Source organism: Pinus tabuliformis, chromosome X (assembly GCF_031772625.1).
Source record: "Pinus tabuliformis cultivar Carrire ecotype Pingquan chromosome X, CPIR1, whole genome shotgun sequence".
NCBI classification, from domain to species: Eukaryota; Viridiplantae; Streptophyta; class Pinopsida; order Pinales; family Pinaceae; genus Pinus; species Pinus tabuliformis.
In genome coordinates, this window is record NC_142308.1 from 374,834,812 (window position 1) to 374,854,924 (window position 20,113).

At 35.0% G+C, this 20,113-nt stretch overlaps 1 pseudogene; it reads right to left on the minus strand.

The window, feature by feature from the left end:
• Positions 1-4,841: 4,841 nt before the first annotated feature.
• LOC149140066 (SART-1 family protein DOT2-like) lies at positions 4,842-15,543 on the minus strand (annotated as a pseudogene).
• Between the last annotated feature and the right edge of the window lie 4,570 nt (positions 15,544-20,113).

The following is a 20,113-nucleotide window of genomic DNA, read 5'->3' on the forward strand; positions in this document are numbered from 1 at the left end:
AACTCTGTACTTTCGGATCTTTAAGTTCTGAAATTGTGACCTATAGTAGCCCTCTGTGTCCTCTTTCCAATGCCACAATTCTGATCCAAATTGGATTCTCCAAGAAAGAGTTATGCAGAATCTCCCGCAGTGACCTGATTATAGACTAGTTCAGTAGAGCGAACTTGTATGAAGTGCCACGTGTCACTGTTTCAACCTTTGACTCTGAAAAATATATAAACAGAAACTAAAGTCCATCCTCTTTTTGTACCTTCTTACAAACTTTCAATCCGATGCTCAGAAAGAAAGTTATGATGATTTTCCCCAGGTCACCTGTTTTGAATGTAATTCAGGAGTCTGCAAAAATACCAACTTCCTCAGATCATATCTCCGAAAATGTCACATAAAAATATATGAAATTCGGACCCAAGGTTCAGCGTCAATTCTTCTCAAATGGGTTTCTTTTGCGACTTCTGAAACGTCACAGAAAAAAAGTTATAGTGAAAATGCCACGATGACTTGTTTGGAGCAGCGAAACCCTAGAATCCAAAGCTCTGATACCAAATGTTATGAAACCAGCTCAAGAAAAGATAGAAAAGAAAGATCAACGCCTTAGAATTCAGCCTCTTCGAGGGGCAACCTCCTTTACATTACATAAATGAACAATTCTTCGATGATACAAATGAAAAGACCTCCTTTCTATATATAGGAGTCTAAGGGGTTATAACATAATCAGAGCCGACATAACAATAATAATGTAAGGGCATAATAATAACAATAGTGGGCTTCTATGGGGCACAATAGTAACAATATGGGCACTACATGGGTACATCAATATAATAAGTGGGTTATGCTAATAACAATAAGGTGTTACACTAGTAGTATAGGGGCCTAACATACCTGGAACGTGATGATCTTTCTATGTGATGGTCTTGAACCATTCTACTTCTGCATCTGGCTGCGACATGTCCAAGATTATGACATACATAACATTCAACATTATTCATCGGAGGAAATAATCGTCTATTACTTCTATAGTTAGGAGCTAAAGATTTTCTTTGAGGAATTTCTTTCCTTTGATGGGGTTTTCTTCTCATCTCCTTATTGATCATTTTAGATTTCTCATTAGAATTCCTTGTCTTACTTTGTAAACTAGATTCACCTTCAACAGATTCATGAAAACCAAGACCAGTTTTGATAGTAGGGGATCTTTGACTACCAAGAATTTCATCCAAAATCTTAGTACTATCTTGAAATCGTAACAGTTTATCCTTTTCTTCTAATTTACTTTTCAAGATATTTACCTCAACCTGATGTTGTTCTTCCTTTTCCAGACATTTCTTCTTCAAAATTTCCTCAGACTTTCTTCCTTCTTCCATTTGTTGCCTTAGTTTCAGAATCTCCTTTTCTTGTTCTCCATTTAGCTCCTGCAGCATTTGACGAACTCTGAAGGCACATTCTAGTTGAGCTTTTAAGATGATAATTTCTTCTTTAAGGTCACTCTCCCTTTTGCTAGGTAGATCTTGTTGACCTATGATTTTATCTGATGCTTTCTTTGCTTGTCCATCTTCAATTTGAGGTGATTCAGGATCTGAATACTTGCTTCCACTCAACGGCAGGCTGTCATTGTTCCTTTGAGCTATCTTCTTCTTTTGACGCACTTTCTTTCCCATTGTTCTACGGATCTCCTTCAAGCAATCAAGCTTCTACCAAAGGACCTCGCTTTGATACCAATTGTTGGAAATAATAGTGAGAGGGGGGGTGAATCAGTATTATCAAGTCAATTATTTTTCAATTCAACCACATATTTGTATACGCTACTTTAGTTAGAGAAACCAGCGTATATATGCAACTTCAGTTAAGGAAAACAACGTATAACTCACAGACTTGTAATTTAATTATTCTTTAGATGTTAATCTTAAATCTGTGTGTCAGAACCATATAGATATCAACCAATAATAGAAAAATAGTGTAGACAGTCACACATAAGAACACAAGATATAAGGTGGAAACCCAATGTGGGTGAAAACCACCTGCTGCGATATGATCTGTCATCTGAGTGAGTTAACACCTGTATCATACCTCTGAGTGAGTTGCCATCAAGGACAACAGTTGTATCATAATTCCAACAAGAGGTAGAATAGTTAAATGACTATTAGCTAGACGAAAAAAATAGGCAAGAGCTCAAGTTGTAGATAATTAGTTGTATAGGTTAAAAGTGTCTTTATACAGAACTTGAAAAGCATATCATGTATGAGTGCACGTGTGTAAGCCTAAAAATTACAAAATTTATTTTCTTGAAAAAAATGAGATGCTTGATAGTTATTATACATACCGCTTAACTATGATTGAGAACTCCAAAATAATCCAGGGGTAGGGGGATTACATTTCCTAAAAGGAAATTAGCTGCATTAGTTCCTCGGTCCATATCAAAAAATACATTAAAATGCCATCATTTTCACAACTCCATAGAAATAATTACAATACTAGTATATCTTCAGCTAATTTTTGTAATAATTTTACCTTTGTAAAGACAACTATAGTTCAATGCTCTGCCATGAAGAATCATGTTAAAAAATTAGAATATCCCAATTTACTAAAAATATAATAATTGATCTTTTTCCAAGAAACCTATAAAACATTCCTCAAATCATAATGTTAAAATGGAAACAACTAAACTCAGATCTCTTTTTTCATCTCATACACCCTACAAATGTAATTACCATCAGGATCAACAATTCTTGCCATATGAAGTGCAACAAAATTTGACAAATTTTCATTTGCAAGTGAAACTACTAGGATTATGCATGTTTCATGCTTGATGTATGAAAAAATCATTGCTCTAATCTGGGCTTCAATATCATAAGGTTTATCACCCACTGGAACCTTTGTTATACTAAGAAAGTCCACAAGAGTTATATTGAGAACATTTGGAGAAAATATTTTCAACCGAATTTGCTTCACCATTAGGTCATCCATCATGCCCATGAGTGGAATACCCATTGCAGCCAAAGCTGAGAACCCCATATTTGATCACCTCCTCCATGAACTAAAAATGACAAGTACCCTCACTTGGATTTCGAAATATTGATGGAGAAGCACCTGGAGCAACGAACAATAGATGACACATTTCCTATCAAACTCATAATCCACCTGTCATTAGGTGCATCCCAATCCCAATGTTAACAGACCCTCTACCTCACTAGGATCCATTGCAATTGCTTAGTTTTTATGTCTATACTGAATGTGATTATTTTAATTGGTTTAGTCATGGACTTTGGCCATATTATTTATTTATGCACTTAGTAAGTTATTTTTTCATAAGCCCTTGGGGCCTAGACTGTCCTAATTTTGACTAGCCTATGAGGCACTAAATTATTTTTGGCTTGTGGACACTACTTTGTGGCCCACCCCTTTTTGTATGAAATGTTCTACATTTTTTTATAAAGTTTTAAGGAAGCATTTTATCCTAGAAAAAAGGGATATTGTGGTATGTAAATAACAATCCCTCTAATATTAGGCTCAACTGACTTCTCAACTTCCATTGGGACTACTACATGTAGATGCATGTCCTACTAGCACAACATCAAAATGCTTTATTGATCATTAACATATTTGTATTTGTCCTATTCAATTTTCACCCATTCCTTCATATAATTTGTGCTCCATGCAACACTCTGGAGAAACATATGTATTTTGCATGCAAAAGCACAAATATCCTCAAGGTGTTTTCCAATTTCTCCATAGAATGACAATGAAATTCACAAAAATAAAATAAATGGCACAATCGGTCTGATTCTAATATTGGTTCATTAGACACTAGAAAAGAAGTGAAAAATGGACAAGATTTCCTATATCAAATGTTAATTTAGTAATGTTTCATCCACTATATTCTAATGTTTGTAAAAACTGCAGTACGGAAATGCAGGGATTATATAGCAAAATATATGGGAAAATTCTAACATGCTTATTTCCATTATGACTATCATATGACCCCACATCAAAGACCAATCAAATTTAAACTGATATTGAGAAATGTTATATAAGAAAGATACAACCATCTTTGAGTAATATATTCTTTGAAAAATGCCACCAATCAGATTTAGGAAAACACTTTCTTTTATATTAAAAAAGGAGCCAGGAGAGTTTCTATAGAACCTGGCAAGCCTGTGGAATAGTTTCAAGGGTGCATATCACCACTAAACCACAACTACCTAATTTTGAGAATAGACAAAATGATACTAGCAATGTAACCTGGGTAAAAAGCTTATTATATAAATGTACTTCCAAACAACATCCTTAAAACTTAAAAGGTGGAGAATTGATATGGAGTCAAAGGTTGCAAAATTTTTCTAAAAATTCCCAGTAAAATTGGTCAAGTAGCATGTGGATATTATTACTTCTTCTCTTCAACCATAGAATATCCTAGAAATGCCTGAAAGGACAAAAATAGTCTACACCATAACAATGTCCTCAAAGTTCAAACTTCAAACAAAGATCTCTCCATAATCTCAAGTTAAAATTGATGCACAATACCCATACATATGGCCATTTAGAAGTTGGGCAAAGAACAATTATTTTATATTCTCTATACATAATATTGACCTATAGTATCGACATTTTGACATCTTATTTCCCACCTACTCGATCTGTCACAACTCATAAACTCATTTGAAAAAATATGGTCCTGCTTAGCAAAAACAATGATATTATTCTTGATTTTGAGCTTGCTATTAGCAACAAAGCTAAGAACCTTAGGGACCATATCATATATTAGGACTACAAACACCATTGACATAAATAGTATTCATGGCCATAAGAAACTCATAATCTTCATGCAGGAAGTGCCAAGTCTAACAATATCATGTCTTTGGCTTTTTCAAAGGATCCATCATCCTAGCTTCAGATTTATGATTGATTCCTAAGAAATTCTTAACCTACAATGAGAACAATCATGTAACATATTTTCAAAAGTACAAGACACAACATATAATGTACTACACAATTGTGCTGAATAAATTTCATTTAAAGAAAGACAAGAAGAAAATTATATTCAGTTCAATGCTACCAACATTCCTGTCACCAAGCATTGGAGTCAGGCTTCCTGAAACCTCCTTTTCAACAGTAGCAAAACCACTTTGTGGATCACTTGTTTTCCTACAACATGAAAATACATGGACAAGGTAATAGATTAATTGAAGCCAATATCAGAGAGATAATGCTCAAATTAAAAGTACTCATGCTTGAACTACAAAGAATATAAGCACACCCTAGTTTAATTTGACCATTGAGAACAATATAAGGAGTATGTAATTTGGCCTAGATGTCACACATTTTTTCCATGGACATCAGAGTGGTGTCCCCATTATTCATTTTCTTAAGCTTCAATTCCTCCTGACACCATTTCATATGTTTTTATTTTTTTCTTATTTCATTTTTCTAGGGCCTTTTCCATGGAACTTATGTGACAACTTCCAAAAAGATTCTTTAGGTGTCATCTGTATATATATATGGAAAGGAAATGAATTTCTTGTTTCTATGAACATATATTAAGGAATTAAACTAGGAGATCAGCATGCCTAAAGCACAAGACAATTGTAATTTTCAAACAAAGAAACTTACAATACGACCAAACTCATATAAATAGTCTAACATATCTCTTTTGGTCCATCAATATCTCGTACTCCAACAAGTTTTCTCTTTTTCATATCCATATTCCTTCCACCCCATTCCACAAACTCTTTCAATGAACCCATTTCCTTCAACAGTTGCAAGGCCCCAGCCAAACCTTTTCCTACAGAAGCTTCTTTAATTATGTCATCTGTCACCACTTCTTCCTCTTCTTCTGCTTTTTTTTATAACTGACATCTATATCCATTTCCTTCACCTCAGTCCAACCACTTATGGATTTAGCAACATCATCTTGTTTGATAGTACCCGTACCCTTGTCGTCCTCTTTAAATACTGTTAGGTCCCTATAATACTAGTGATTCCCCAATTACTATTGTCATTGTAGCCCTTGTTCTTATTATTGTGCCCCAATTTTCCCCATATTTTTATCAGTGTGCCCATACAAACCCACTATTGTTATTGTTGTGCCCTTATGTTATTACTGTTATGTCGACTTCATTATATTGTGACCCCTTAGACTCCTATTTATAAGAAGGGAGGTTTAGTCATTTGTGTCATCCAAGAATTTTTCATTTGTGTAATGTAAAGGAGGTTTCCCCGTCGAAGAGGCTGAATTCTAAGGTGTTGATCTATCTTTTCTATCTTTTTGTGAGCTGGTTTCATAACATTTGGTATCAGAGCTTTGGATTCTAGGGTTTCGCTGCTCCAGATAGGTTATCGTGGAATTTTCACTAGAACTTTTTTCTGTGATGTTTCTGTAGTGAAAAAAAACCCGTTTGCTCTGAAAGCGTTCTGAACTTTGGATCCAAATTTCAGAGCTTGTATCACTACATTGTCGGAGATATGATCTCAGGAAGGTAGGGTTTCTTCAGACTCCCGAATTACATTCCAAACAGGTGACCTAGGGAAAATCATTATAACTTTTGTTTTGAGCATTGGATTGGAATTTCGTAAGAAGTTTCAGAAAGAGGATGGCCTTTAGTTTTCTGTATAGTAGTTTCAGGTACTAAGGTCGAAACGGTGACACATGGCACTTCGTACAAGTTCGCTCTACTGAACTAGTCTATAATCAGGTCACCGTGGAAGATTTGGCATAACTCTTCCTTGGAGAATCCAATCTTGATCATACCTGCTAGGTTAGAAAGAGGAATCAAAGGGATACTATAGGATGTGATTTTAGATATTCGAGATCCACAGTTACAGAGGTACAACAGATTCAATATCGAGCTATTACAAAGTGAAAAAAAGGTGTGTATTTTTTAAAAATTTTGCATAAGATTGGTTTGAAAAATTACTTTGAAGGAATTCAAAGGGAATAGTGAAGAATTATTAGCATTAATTGATGCCCCAAAGAAAGAAAATGGAAACACCTAGTAAGGAACCTGAAATATCTAGCACGACTCATGAAGAAGAGGAAGAAATGCAACATGATATATAAAAATTACAAGACCAAGTACAACAAATTTCACTCTCACAAAAGGTAACTGAATCCAACATGAATGGCATGGAAGCTAATATGAATGGCGTGCAAGTTAAGATGGATGGTGTGGAAGCTAAGATCAATGGCATGGAAGCTAAGATGAATGGAATGGATGCTAAGATGGAAGAATTGAAGATAAATTTGAATAATTTGCTACAAGAAATGGTTAATAATGGTGAAAGGATCGTAAAGGAAACTTATTATGAGAAAAAATTAAATGTTAATCATGATTTCATAGACTCTAATGTTGTATTGAAGACCCACCATGTTCCAAAAATCGATATGAGGAAGTTTTATGGCAAGGATACTGGAACATGGATACTACAGATGGAGTAATTTTTCGATCTCCATAATGTGCAAAACACACAAGGATACATATTACAACTTTATATTTGGAACCAAATCAGTTTGTATGGTATTAATGGCTTTTCTCTCATAAACAAATTGTCACTTGGGCAATTTTTACGGAAAAAATGATAGCACATTATGAGGATACAAAGAGAAACACCTTTTTTAGCCAATTGATAAATCTCAAACAAAAGGGTTCAATGATGGAGCACATTGAGGACTTCCAAAAAATGAACTTAAGGGTAAAAGATATTCCAGAGGATCGTAGGATTGATGTGTTCCTAGGGAATTTAAAGGATAATATCCAACATGAGGTTCACCTTTGGGAACCTGATTCATTGGATAAGGAACTCAGGTTAGCAAGAGAAATGGAAAGCAAAATTATGGAAACCAAGAAGCCTATCACTGACAACTATAAAGATGGAAGTGTTGTTGCCCCTAGCCTTCCACAAGCTACAAGGTTGACGCCACAACAATTGGAAGAAAAAAGAGCAAAAGGGCTTTGTTATAGTTGTGATAGCAAATACACTAAAGGTCATAAGTGTGCTGAGAAGAAATTATTCTACATAGATTGTGAAGAGGAGGAAGAAAAGGAAGAAGAAATGTAAAAAGAAGAGGATATACTCCAGGAAGAAACCCTAGATAAACAAGAAACGAATCTGACCATATCTTGTAATGCATTGGCTGAAATTACCACTCCTCAAACTATCAATATAGAAGGACATATCAAGAAGAAAAAGGTAATAATGTTGATTGATTCGGGAAGTACCCATAATTTTATTCATTGTAAGATAGCCAAGGAATTGAATTGCTTCCTATATCTAGCACTAGAGTGTCAAGTGATTGTTACAAGTGGAGGAACCATAAATTGCTCTAGAAAGTGCCATAATATCAATCTATCCATGTGAGAATATGTATTGAGTAGCCCAATGCTTTCCATTCCAATGGGTGGTACTGATGTTTTACTAGGAGTCCAATGGCTACAATCCTTAGGTACAATAGCTTTTAATTTTCAAGAACTTTTCATGAAATTTTGTGCAAAAGGAAAGGAAGTTGAATTAAGGGGTATTGCAGGGGAACCAGGAAAGATAATCAGCTCTAACAGTATGACAAAGCTTCTATAGAAGGAATAATGAGGCGTAATTGCACAATTATATTCACTAGAGGTTATCGCATCGAAATCATCTATTTCTCTAGATCTCCAAAAAGTCTTGGACAATCATTCCAAGGTTTTTTAGACTCCCAAAGGCCTCCCACCTATTCATGATCATGATCATGCTATTCATTTGATTCCAGGAAGTGTTCCTCCAAACATCAGGCCGTACAGATATCCCTAGCCCAAAAGAGTGAAATTGAACATATGGTTGGAGAAATGCTAGAGGCTGGTATAATTCAACCTAGTCAAAGTTTTTTTCTGCTCCAGTAGTATTGGTGCACAAGAAGGATGGAAAATGGCTCATGCGTCTGGATTATAAGGAGCTCAACAAGCTCACTATCAAAGATAAATTTCCCATTCTTGTCATCAATGAATTATTTGATCAATTGCATGGATCAATTTACTTCACCAAGTTGGATCTTCATTTAAGATATCATCAAATTAGAATGAAGACTGAAGACATTCCAAAAACAACATTTAGAAATCATGAGGGTCATCAGGAATTTTTGGTCATGCCTTTTGGCCTTACCAATGCACCTTCTACATTTCAAGGTTTGATGAATTCCATTTTCAAACCGTTCCTTAGAAAATTTGTTTTACTATTTTTTGATGATATACTAATCTACAACAAGTCTTCGAAGGATCATATTCAACATGTTGACAGGGTGCTCAAACTATTGGAGTAGAAACAATTATATGAAAAAAGCTCCAAATGTTTCTTTGGAGTACAACATGTGGAATATCTAGGTCATATTGTATCTCATGAAGGTGTTAAGGTAGACCCTAGCAAAATTAAAGCCATTAAGGAATGGAAAATCCCTACATCCATAAAGCATACGTGAGGATTTCTCAGGTTGACGGGGTATTATCACAAGTTTATTAAAAATTATGGGAGAATTGAAGAACCTCTAACAACATTATTGAAGAAACATGCATTTTCATGGACACTAGAAGCAACAAAGGCCTTCGAACATCTTAAAGAGGTAATATGCCAAGCACAATCTTAGCTACATCAGAATTCACAAAAACCTTAATTGTAGAATGTGATGCTTTAGGAAATGGAATTGGTGTTTTTTTAATGCCAAATGAAAGACCCATTTCTTTCATAAGTCATCCAATCAAAGGAAAGTATTTACACAAAACTGTTTATGACAAGGAAATGTTGGAAATACTACATGCACTTAAGAAATGGTGACCCTACCTAATGGGAAGACACTTCAAGGTAAAAACGGATCACGATAGTCTTAAATACTTTTTTAACAAAGATCATCCTCTGAGGAGCAAAAGAAATGGGTCACAAAGATGTTGGTTTATGACTTTGAAATCATCTACAAGAAATGGAAGCAAAATGTTGTGGCAGATGCACTCTCAAGAAATGATGAGGATGTGGAAGCATTTTTGTGCACCATTTCTATTATCCAACCATATTGGATAAATGAAGCAAGGGATGAATGGAAGAATGAAGAAGAAGTGTGGGCACTCATTCAAAAGTTACAACAAGATTCCAGTTATACATTTAGCTGGAAAAATGATTCGTTATGGTACAAATATCACTTATATCTATGTAAGAATTCCCACCTCAAACAAAAGATTCTTATGGAATTGCACACTTCTCCCTTAGGAGGGCACTCAGGATTTTTAAAAACTTACCACAGGGTTAAGAAGGAATTTTTTGCGATGGCCTTAAATTGGATATTTAAAAGATTGTGGCCGAATGTTTGGTTTGCCAACAAAATAAAGTTGAAACAATTAAGACCCTTGGTCTATTACAACCTTTATCCATTCCAAGCCAATGCTGGGAGGAGGTTTCAATGGATTTTATCACAGGTTTACCCAAGTTTGAAGGAAAGAGTGACATCATGGTGGTAATTGACAGACTTACCAAGTATGCACACTTTTGTGCATTATCGCATCCATTTAAAGCTAGTACAGTTTCTACTGAATTTATAGAAACAATTCAAAAGCTATATGGAAACCCAAAGATTATTGTAAGCGACACAGATCCCATTTTCACTAGAAATTTTTGGACAAAATTATTTTCTTGTCTCGGTACTCAGTTAGCTCATAGGTCATATTATCATCCTCAATACAATGGGCAAACTGAGATAGTAAACAAATGTTTGGAAGGATATATTCGTCACTTTGTATCTGATAAACAGACACAATGGATCAAATGGTTGCCTCTGCTGTTTTCTTATATGCATTTTTATATGTGCTTATCCTAAGTTCGGCTTCTCTCTTTTCTGCATTTTCCCTGAAAAAATTTCGTTTTGTATCAACCCTAAAACCAAGGGGGCTTCACTGACGTAGCAATACCATACCACATGGGTTCATATTGGGGAATATATATTGAGGAAAAAATGACATAATATATTGGGGGATATATAGGGGTAAAGGGTTTTTATATTAGCAGGTATAAAAAAATGGAGCTCAAATTTAATGAAAAAATATAAAGGGGTATAAAAAATGTTAATGAAAAAATGGATACCTACAATATCTAGTGAAAGTAGGGGTTCTTTTTATTGGGAAATTGTATCGGGTTCATATTAGTAGAGGGTTAAATAATGTGATTTTTAGAGGTTTGTTCCAATATGTAGTCAAATTAGGAGTATCGTTTAGTATGCCACAAATGCACATGATATGTTAGAGGTTCATTGAGTGAAGCCCCCATGCCAAGAACCAAGATCCCCAACAACAATTGCTTCTTCCAGTGCATCAATGTCTAGCTTATGCTTCTTCTGAAATTTTTCTTCTTCTTAGGTTTCTTGAATTGAAGCATTTTCTCTTGACTAAAATTAAAAAAAAAAAAAAAAAATTCTTGGTTGGGCGAGTGACTCTTAAGCTCGACTAGTCATAGTTTCACCTTACAGCCTCTTGTGTATCTAGAGAGACAATATTACATGAACATAAAATATAATATCAGCATTCGACATTTCTAAACAGAAAATATTTACACAAACATAATAGGTGATATCAACATTCAACCACACTTTAATCCTCCTTAAACTAGTGTGCTAGCATTCTTCAAAATAACATGAAATCTAAAACATGATTAACAAATATCTCATTAGTAGATAAACACCAAATAAAAATCAGGATGATTAGGCTGCAAAATCTTCAACCAGCCATGAATCCAACATATGTTTACAATTAGGTGTCCACCTAGTGTCCCTCAAGTCTCTTTCAGTAGGTCTAATGTTCATAGATAGCTCTTCCTTAGAGGTTCAAGGATGTTTTAAGGAGAAAACATCTATTCCCAACTTCACTCATCTCTCATTGTTCTTTAGGATAGTTGAAAAGAGGAAAGGAATCCATAATCAAGTTGGATTAGATGTTGCTTGAGTAAGTTTGGAGCATTTCTCACAATTTGTGCCAGTTTGAAGATTTCATAGGATTGTTTCCAAAGGAACCCTCCAATGGATTGTAAAGGAATGGGGCAACTTGAATCTTAAGACTTTTTCCCTCTTTTCCTATGGAAAATGTTTTTTTGTTTGAAAACAAGGAATATCAGATGATAGTCATGGATAAGGGCCCATGACTTTGAGATCGTGTCGAGTTATCAAACAAGATATAGCCAAAAGGAAGAAAGCTTACATGGAGAAAAGAAGCAATGACCCTCGTTTGGGATCCTCTTCCAAAACGATGGACAAGGGGAGAAAAGATAGGTCAAAAACAAAAGAAATCAAATGAAACATGTAAAATATGAAGAAACTTGACAATAAAAAAGGAAGAAGAGGATGAAAAAAATATGGACTACTCTAGAGGCAGAGCTTCCAGAGTACTTCTAGGACATCACATCTAAAATGCACCTCTTGGATATGATCATCAGAACCATAGTCCTCTATTGGTTTAAGGTCTCGAAAAAAACATGATTCAAGTTCAATAGGCTTGAATGGAATGAGTACAAATTCTTATGTTATATTGCTTTCATTTCAAAAGATCACCATTCCATCACCCAAGCATATTTCAAAGCAAATTATATGCACCCAGAGACCATTTTCAGATTGGTCTCTTCCTTGAGTGTGCAAACCCTTGCGGATATTACTTCCAGGAAACCATGGCACCCCTATCTTTCTCTTTCTTTCTTGTAGTTCTTTGCTTCTGCAAGCCCCACTATGTGGGTTCAATGTTGATTTTATAGGGCCTCCAAGTTACTTCAATCTATGGCAAACTCTTTAATTTTCCTCCCCACTTTCAAGTTCTTTCTAGACACTCTAGGCCACCTCCTGTTGTCTAAGAAAGACCTTGACAGGGTAATGAAAGAGCACATTCATAGACAATGCATCCAAATCACTCATATTACACCTCTTTGGGGCCTCAACCCTAAGATAGATTTCTACTTTGAGCACTTCCTAGAGTTGACAGATCATGCCTGTTGTGATGGCTAAGGTAGGTTTCCTCCATGTTAATAGTATGGTTCTTGGATTCTCCTCTCATTGCTCGACACTCTTGCAGATCCATTGTTCAAGGATCATGATCTCCACTCCCTCATGGCAGTAATAAGTCATGGTAGGAAAAGAAAAGGAAGCTAGTTAAGGCCTCCCTCGAATGCCATTTTAATATATCTCAATAGACTATAGGTAGGATGTTGTATGGCAAACAGTTTATGCATGTGAAAAGGAGCATTGGAATGGTATCAAATCCCAGGTGTTTGGATGGTCGAGGGGAAGTGGGAAATTGAAGAATGTCAGAAGATGAGTGGGTTCATATCCATTTTCTTTAGGTATCTAGATCAGAGGTGTCCATATTCTTCATCTTCTTTTACCTACATATTTCTATGATTGCAATCTCTATGTCATCCTCCTTGTCCAAATTCTTCCAAGTCACCTCTTTCTTCCATGTTATGCAACCAATATGTGCAACAAGTGACAACGATTGCAATCTCCGTCATATATCAAATCCATTTTACCTTGAAACTCTTCCCCCCAGATAGTTATTTCCCTTCTTCTGATAAATTTTGTAAATCTCGCATCATAGACCCTGAAATAAACCTCATAGTACCAGTAGGAAGAATAATTCTAAGAGGTCTAGTGCTAAAGACACAGTTCCTTAGATTAAATCCATGATCCACCAAGTGAATAGTCATCATTTTAGAGAATATTTTCCTTGTAGGAGTAGCGTAGATCCTCGATCTAAGGCTCATCCCAAGATCCCTTCCAGGATTACACAACCAAGCCCCCCTCAATCTCTGGTACTCTCAACACGATCTCCTCAAATAGTGCATTAGCCCCTTCAAGGTGATTGAAGACTTGGATGAGGAGACTTATAATTCTCTCACTTCTCTCAGCCTCAACTTATAATTCTAGACCACATGACACACCCATATTGATATGGAGATTTCACTTATGTATTCAATTCATTTCAAAGTTTCATGTATGTGTCCTTTTCTTTCTTTCTTTATGACTCGATTCTTAGGTATTGGATCTTTTCTTTTTTATGGTATTTGAGAGATTGAATTTGTTTTGCATTCCCACTTTAAATTACACAAATTGTACTTTATTTTAGCCCCATTTAACCACTCTTGTGATCATTTATTGGACATTAATAAAATTATCTTATATTATTTTTAATTGTCTAGAATATTTTAAAGATTATGTAGGTGAAAAACCTAGAATTTTTTTTTTACAATGAAAGAAGGAAAAATGACCAGGGATAAGGAATCCTATAGAGGACCCTCTGAGTTAGCTAGAAATGAAACAATCCTTTAACTCTTCTGTTGTCCGAAAGTAAAAAGCTTTTGTTCATAAAAGTGTAGGGTCCTGTGAATTTTGTTATATTTTATTGCAAATTCTGAACACAAGCCTTTCCTAATAAGTAGGAAGCAGGAAGTCTCAATAATCATGGTCAGCTAGTCACTAAGTAGTTTTTTAGTATTAAAGCAGCTAACTATAGAAGTACCAGTTCTATTTCCAGATTCCTTAGTTGATAGAAGTAGTTCCATTTAAAAAACACACACACCTGCCTAAAATAAAATGCCTATGAAAAATATGAATCCAACTTACCTCATCTAGTTTGTTGTGGACTTCTTCATTTATACCTCCCAATTGATCTATAGTTACCCCTTGAAAACAAAATTGCAAAATTTTCATATAAACTTGGTACAAAACGAATGCTAAAGCCTTGAGTATCTTAGAAAAATTGTGAATATATTAAATATCTCAATAGTACTACATCATAACATCAAGGGAAAAACTTACCTCCTCCTTAAAAGGGTCATCATATTGAGGAAGAATTGATTTCATAGTATTCATATCAATTTGAAATCTGTCACAACAAAAATAGTAAAAAATTTGTAAGCTAAAAAGTAAAAACATTTAAAAAATTGATTATCCAATAAATATCTAGCTTACTTGTCTTCATAGATCACAATTTTTTTCTTTGATGCTTTGTAGGCTTCATTTCTTGCATTTTTCTCTCCAATTTCAATGTTTTCAAGCATATCAATTGTTGTAGTAGCATGACAACATAATTAGTGAATCTTCAATCAACAAACATAACTAAAAACAAGGGATACAAAGATCATATTAGGTAAATTAAAAATTTAGGACTTGGCATAAAAACTCAACATACCATCATTAACATCATCACCAGCAAGAACATTTTGATCCTTGAGTGACAATATAGTTGACCACATAACATGGATATGCAATAGATTGATATCATAGCAAGTATGCTACACACCCATCTGCCAATTTTGGAGGTTTTAACATCCAGAAAATGCATCCACTTTTCTCTTATTTCAACACATGGCATATATTTCCTATAAATGTAAGATTCAAAATAGAGTGAAGTAGTAAGAAAACATCAGAAAACTATTTACAACAGTTAAGCAGAGAAGACTATAGAAAAAGTGTTTCAGAAAGAAATTATTACTTCCACTGTGCACTGTCCTTTCTTCATCGTCACTTTGTGTATCTTCCACATTATCCTGAGTAAACGAGGCACCCATATCAAATACAATTTTACATTCAAATTTATAAGTTGAATAATGATTATTATACAAGAAATTGCAAAATAAGATATAAGATCATTATAATATAAAAAAAGGACACTCATTGTGCCTCAAGAGGTTACAAAACTGTTGTTCAAAAATCTTGGCAAGACATGCAGCTTTTTCCCTCACAACATTTTTATGCTCCTCAATTTTTATACTCTTATTTACCCACAATAAAAATTTTGACCCACCTTCCATCTTTGTCTTTGCCTTTTCCTCCCTGATTATGCAAAACATTAAAATGTCATTAATGAAAATGTTAAACAAAAAAATTATATAGGATCATAATCCCAAAACATGAAATTGATCAAAATAACGAAAACCTATTAGATGATTGAGATGAATTTTCTTTGTAATAAGGTAATATCCAATTATCCATCACCGTGTTTCCTCCATGATAATCAATACACAAACTAAATTGGTGGTGAGCAATTTTTCAGATTCATACTTGACATTGGAAAAGTCCACTCACTATAATGGATATTAAGGATGGTACACATGTCACAAACATTAATAAGTAATTAGGTGCAATTAAAATAAGCATAAATATATGATTTGCTCAACTATAAATCATGAAATGGCCTAATAAATATCAACATTAAAAAATAATGTTTGAAATAGGCACTTAACATAAATGCATTGTGAGTTAGGAAAGTGGGTTATGGAGTGCCCACCAAGGTTCTTTCTAATCCAACTTCACCATTTTATCTTAGGATGGGTTTTTCTCAAGAAGTTAAAAGTAGGAAAAAATCCTAGATGGCCAAGGAATCAACCAAAGAAATATGGCTCAGTCATTAGTAGAGAACTGGAAAAAAACCTACCTGATAAGATAGCATATATGAAAGGAAAGAAGGCACTTCAAGAGGATAGGAAATTAAGATGATCATGATCTGACATTTTCATAACATTCTACACAAAGTAGAGGCACCATGCCCCCTTCTCCTTCGCTATGCTTTGCAATCACAAAAGGTAGTGGTGTCAAAAACATTAATCATAAAGCAAGGAAAACCAAGATATCAAGACACTCACATATAGGCTTGGTTGGGAGGGTCCTCTTTAATTGGTATGGTTTTGACCAGTTAATTTTCTTGTAATATCTACATGATCCTAGTCAAGGGTGTAGATTTTATTATGTATTTGGATTACCTCTTCCTACATATATAGGTTATAGCAAGGGACCTACAGATATAGATAGGGAAGAAATGATTGTGTATGTTTATTTTTTTGATTCTGTATTTTAATATATTCATTTTTCTTACAAATTCCAAAGATGACAATACATCTCATTTCCTCATGTCCCATCCATTATGAGATCAAGACAGATACCATTGTTTATTTTGAGATTCAAGAGGCTCCATTTCCTCTTCTACTACCCAAATCAACAATGCCTTACTCTCTTCATGAGAAGTTTGCAAATATAGATACCAATCATTACAAGTCACACACCCTAAAGAGCATCACCTCATATTTCTTAGTTGCACCCTCTATGAGGAGCAACAAACAACAATTAGATACCCAAGGTACCTGAAACCTAGATCAATTATACCTCTTGTATCCGCTTGACCCCCCTCTTGCAAGGGACAACCTACTTCTGATCACAGGCCATACACCACCATTCAAATAGACAAACCACCTCCAAGTGGCCCCAAAATCAAGTTCCTCACCTACCAACATACTACTCACTAGGTTCAACACAATAGTTATGAATCTGATTTCTATCAGCGTATTCTTCCCCTTGACCTTAGATGTGAGGAGCATAAGATCCCATATTATTTGTAACCCACCCCCTTACAATTCTAGATAATTCTGGATCCATCCTTTTTCTTGTAGTGTGTCAATTCTAGACAACACCAGCATGTAGGTAAGATTTATTTCGTATGAAAAAACAAGCACAACTGATATGTGGAACATACAAGGGCATCAAAGGTTGGCTAAGCCATGGTTCCTTCTAGGAAAACTAGTCATATATAAAGCATAATTATATATGTGTAGAACATATCGGTCACACTCCAAAACTTAACAATGACATCAGGGAATAGGTTTTGTGATTTCTTTCAAAATATGCCATGAATCTAAACCTGGTAAGATTGTAGCCTAGTAGCTAGAAAGGCCTCACACTAATATGTTTGTCCTGATCTCTGTTACATAATCTTTTGGTCATGTAAAATGCTCAACTCATCTACATAAAATGGTTGAAATCCTATCATGGCAATGCAATTATTTTTGAAACCGGTGTATTCTACAGGTTAACTTACCATGTATTTTTGAAATAAATAACCAATTGCATAGATAGTAGGCTTGTGGCCTACCCCTAGATCCTTAATGAATCCAATTTGTGTCTCTTTATTAGCTGATAAATCTGAAATTGTAACTGTGTACATAACATTGTGGTACTGAATTGTGTTTCTCTACTTATTCTGCTAAGAGTGATTTATGTCATTGTTTAATTCTAGGCATACTAATTATTTTTTCTCTAGTTTCCAACCATTAATGAAGGTCGTTTCACACCATAATTCTCCTTTCATATCAATTTGAATGAACAACTATTTAATTAAACAACAAGACTCTCAACCCTTGCTCTAATTTGTTGGAAACAATATTGAGAGGGGGGTGAATCAGTATTATCAGATCTATAATTTTATTTCCCAAACAAATTTATATACGCTACTTCAGTGAAGTGAACTAGTGTGTACACGCGACTGTACTTAGAGAAACTAGTGTATATGTAGAGAACTTTTGATTTAGACAATTTATCATGTATTGAGCTTAAACCAGTATATTAGAGATTTATTAGACATTGCAATAAAAGAAGAATAAAGCATCACACATAAGCAACACACATGGACTACTGGTTTGACATGGACTTGGCTAAAATTTCTAGGCACCAAGATGTAAGGTGGAAACCCAATGTGGGTAAAAACCACATGTTGTTTTCGTCTCTGTCTTCTTTTTAATAAAAACAAAATAATTTTACAATCTTGTACTGGTGCAGATTCATACCAGTATACAAGCACCCACATGTAGAAGGCTACAACCTTCTCTCATTCTCCAGCTACTACCGGAAGGGAGCTACAACCCCCTAGCTCTTGTACTAGCCAATATGTTTACTAGTACGTAGATGTCAGCCTACAGAAAACTCCACTCTTCCACCAGGGACCACATTTCATGAAATTTTAGACTTGATACTCCTGGAACACAACACCATAATCTGAAGGCCACGTTTCATCCAATTTTCATACTAGACCCATCAACAACATTGAAACTCAGAAAATCATAACTGCAATACAACCATCAAATACATCTGCATCAACCAATCACTGAAACTCAATCCGCAACTGAATCAATCAATCACTTGACAACCCATCATCATTGAAGCAAATCACAATCAATCAATCTGATCATTCAAAACACCGTTACCAGAATACAGTCACCAGAACACAAAGCAGAACCCAGAACTCTACAACACCAAACAGAAACAACTGAAACTTTAAACATCATACTTCATAAGGTATACACTACTTCCATGTGTCAAACCATCGTGTATATGCACTTTTACCAAAGGGAACAGGCGTAGAGATTTGCAAATTCAAATTTATGATGTATACGATACTTTGAAATGTTGAACCAACGTGTATACGCTCTTTTACTAAAGCAAACCTACGTACAAATCTGTAAATGCCAACTTAAAACATCACAGCTATTCCAAACTTCATTCATAACCAGATCATCACATTTACAGAATAAAACATGCGTCAGTACTCAGATCTAGATTGTTCAAGATCAAACCACATAAGGATAATACTCTTAAGCCGTTATGATCCCGGTCCATCAACCTTCATCAACCATAGAGGTGGATCGTTAGATCAAATCAAGCAAACCATCAGAAGCTCATTAACATGTGTATATGATCCAACACTTAATAAGATATTCAAATCCTTGCACACCATTGGCCTAATGGTATTCTCCTCCTTATATAGTTTTAGGCCTTTCTCAATACCATGGACCAAAACTACTTAGGATCAATACCTTAGACGAAATACATTGGACCAAGAAATACCATGGATCAAAAACTTTTGGTTTTCCAAGATAGACGCACTTTTCCTTTTATGAAAGTTCATGTGTACATATACGCTCCTTTTGTTTAGTAAACCTGCGTGTATATGTAGCTTGGACAAGGTGAAGCTATGTATACCTCTCTTTCTTCATTCTTTGGAGTGTAGTCTGTAATTCTTTGATGTTAACCTACTGCACTGTGATCTTTCATCTGAGTGAGTTGCCATCAAGGACAACACCTGTATCATAATGCCAACAATCTCCCCCTTTGGACTTGATGGCAACAACAACACCAAGTCACTCTCCCCCTTTGACATCAAGGGCAAAGGGTGGACCAAGATATTTACTCCCTTTGACATACATTATGTTGTTCCTGCTTCCCCTGAGTACAATCCAAATTCTCTGATTGAGCTCCCCTTTTGTACATGTTGAGATGCAGTGAACCATCCATTCTCCCCTTGAGCATAAACAG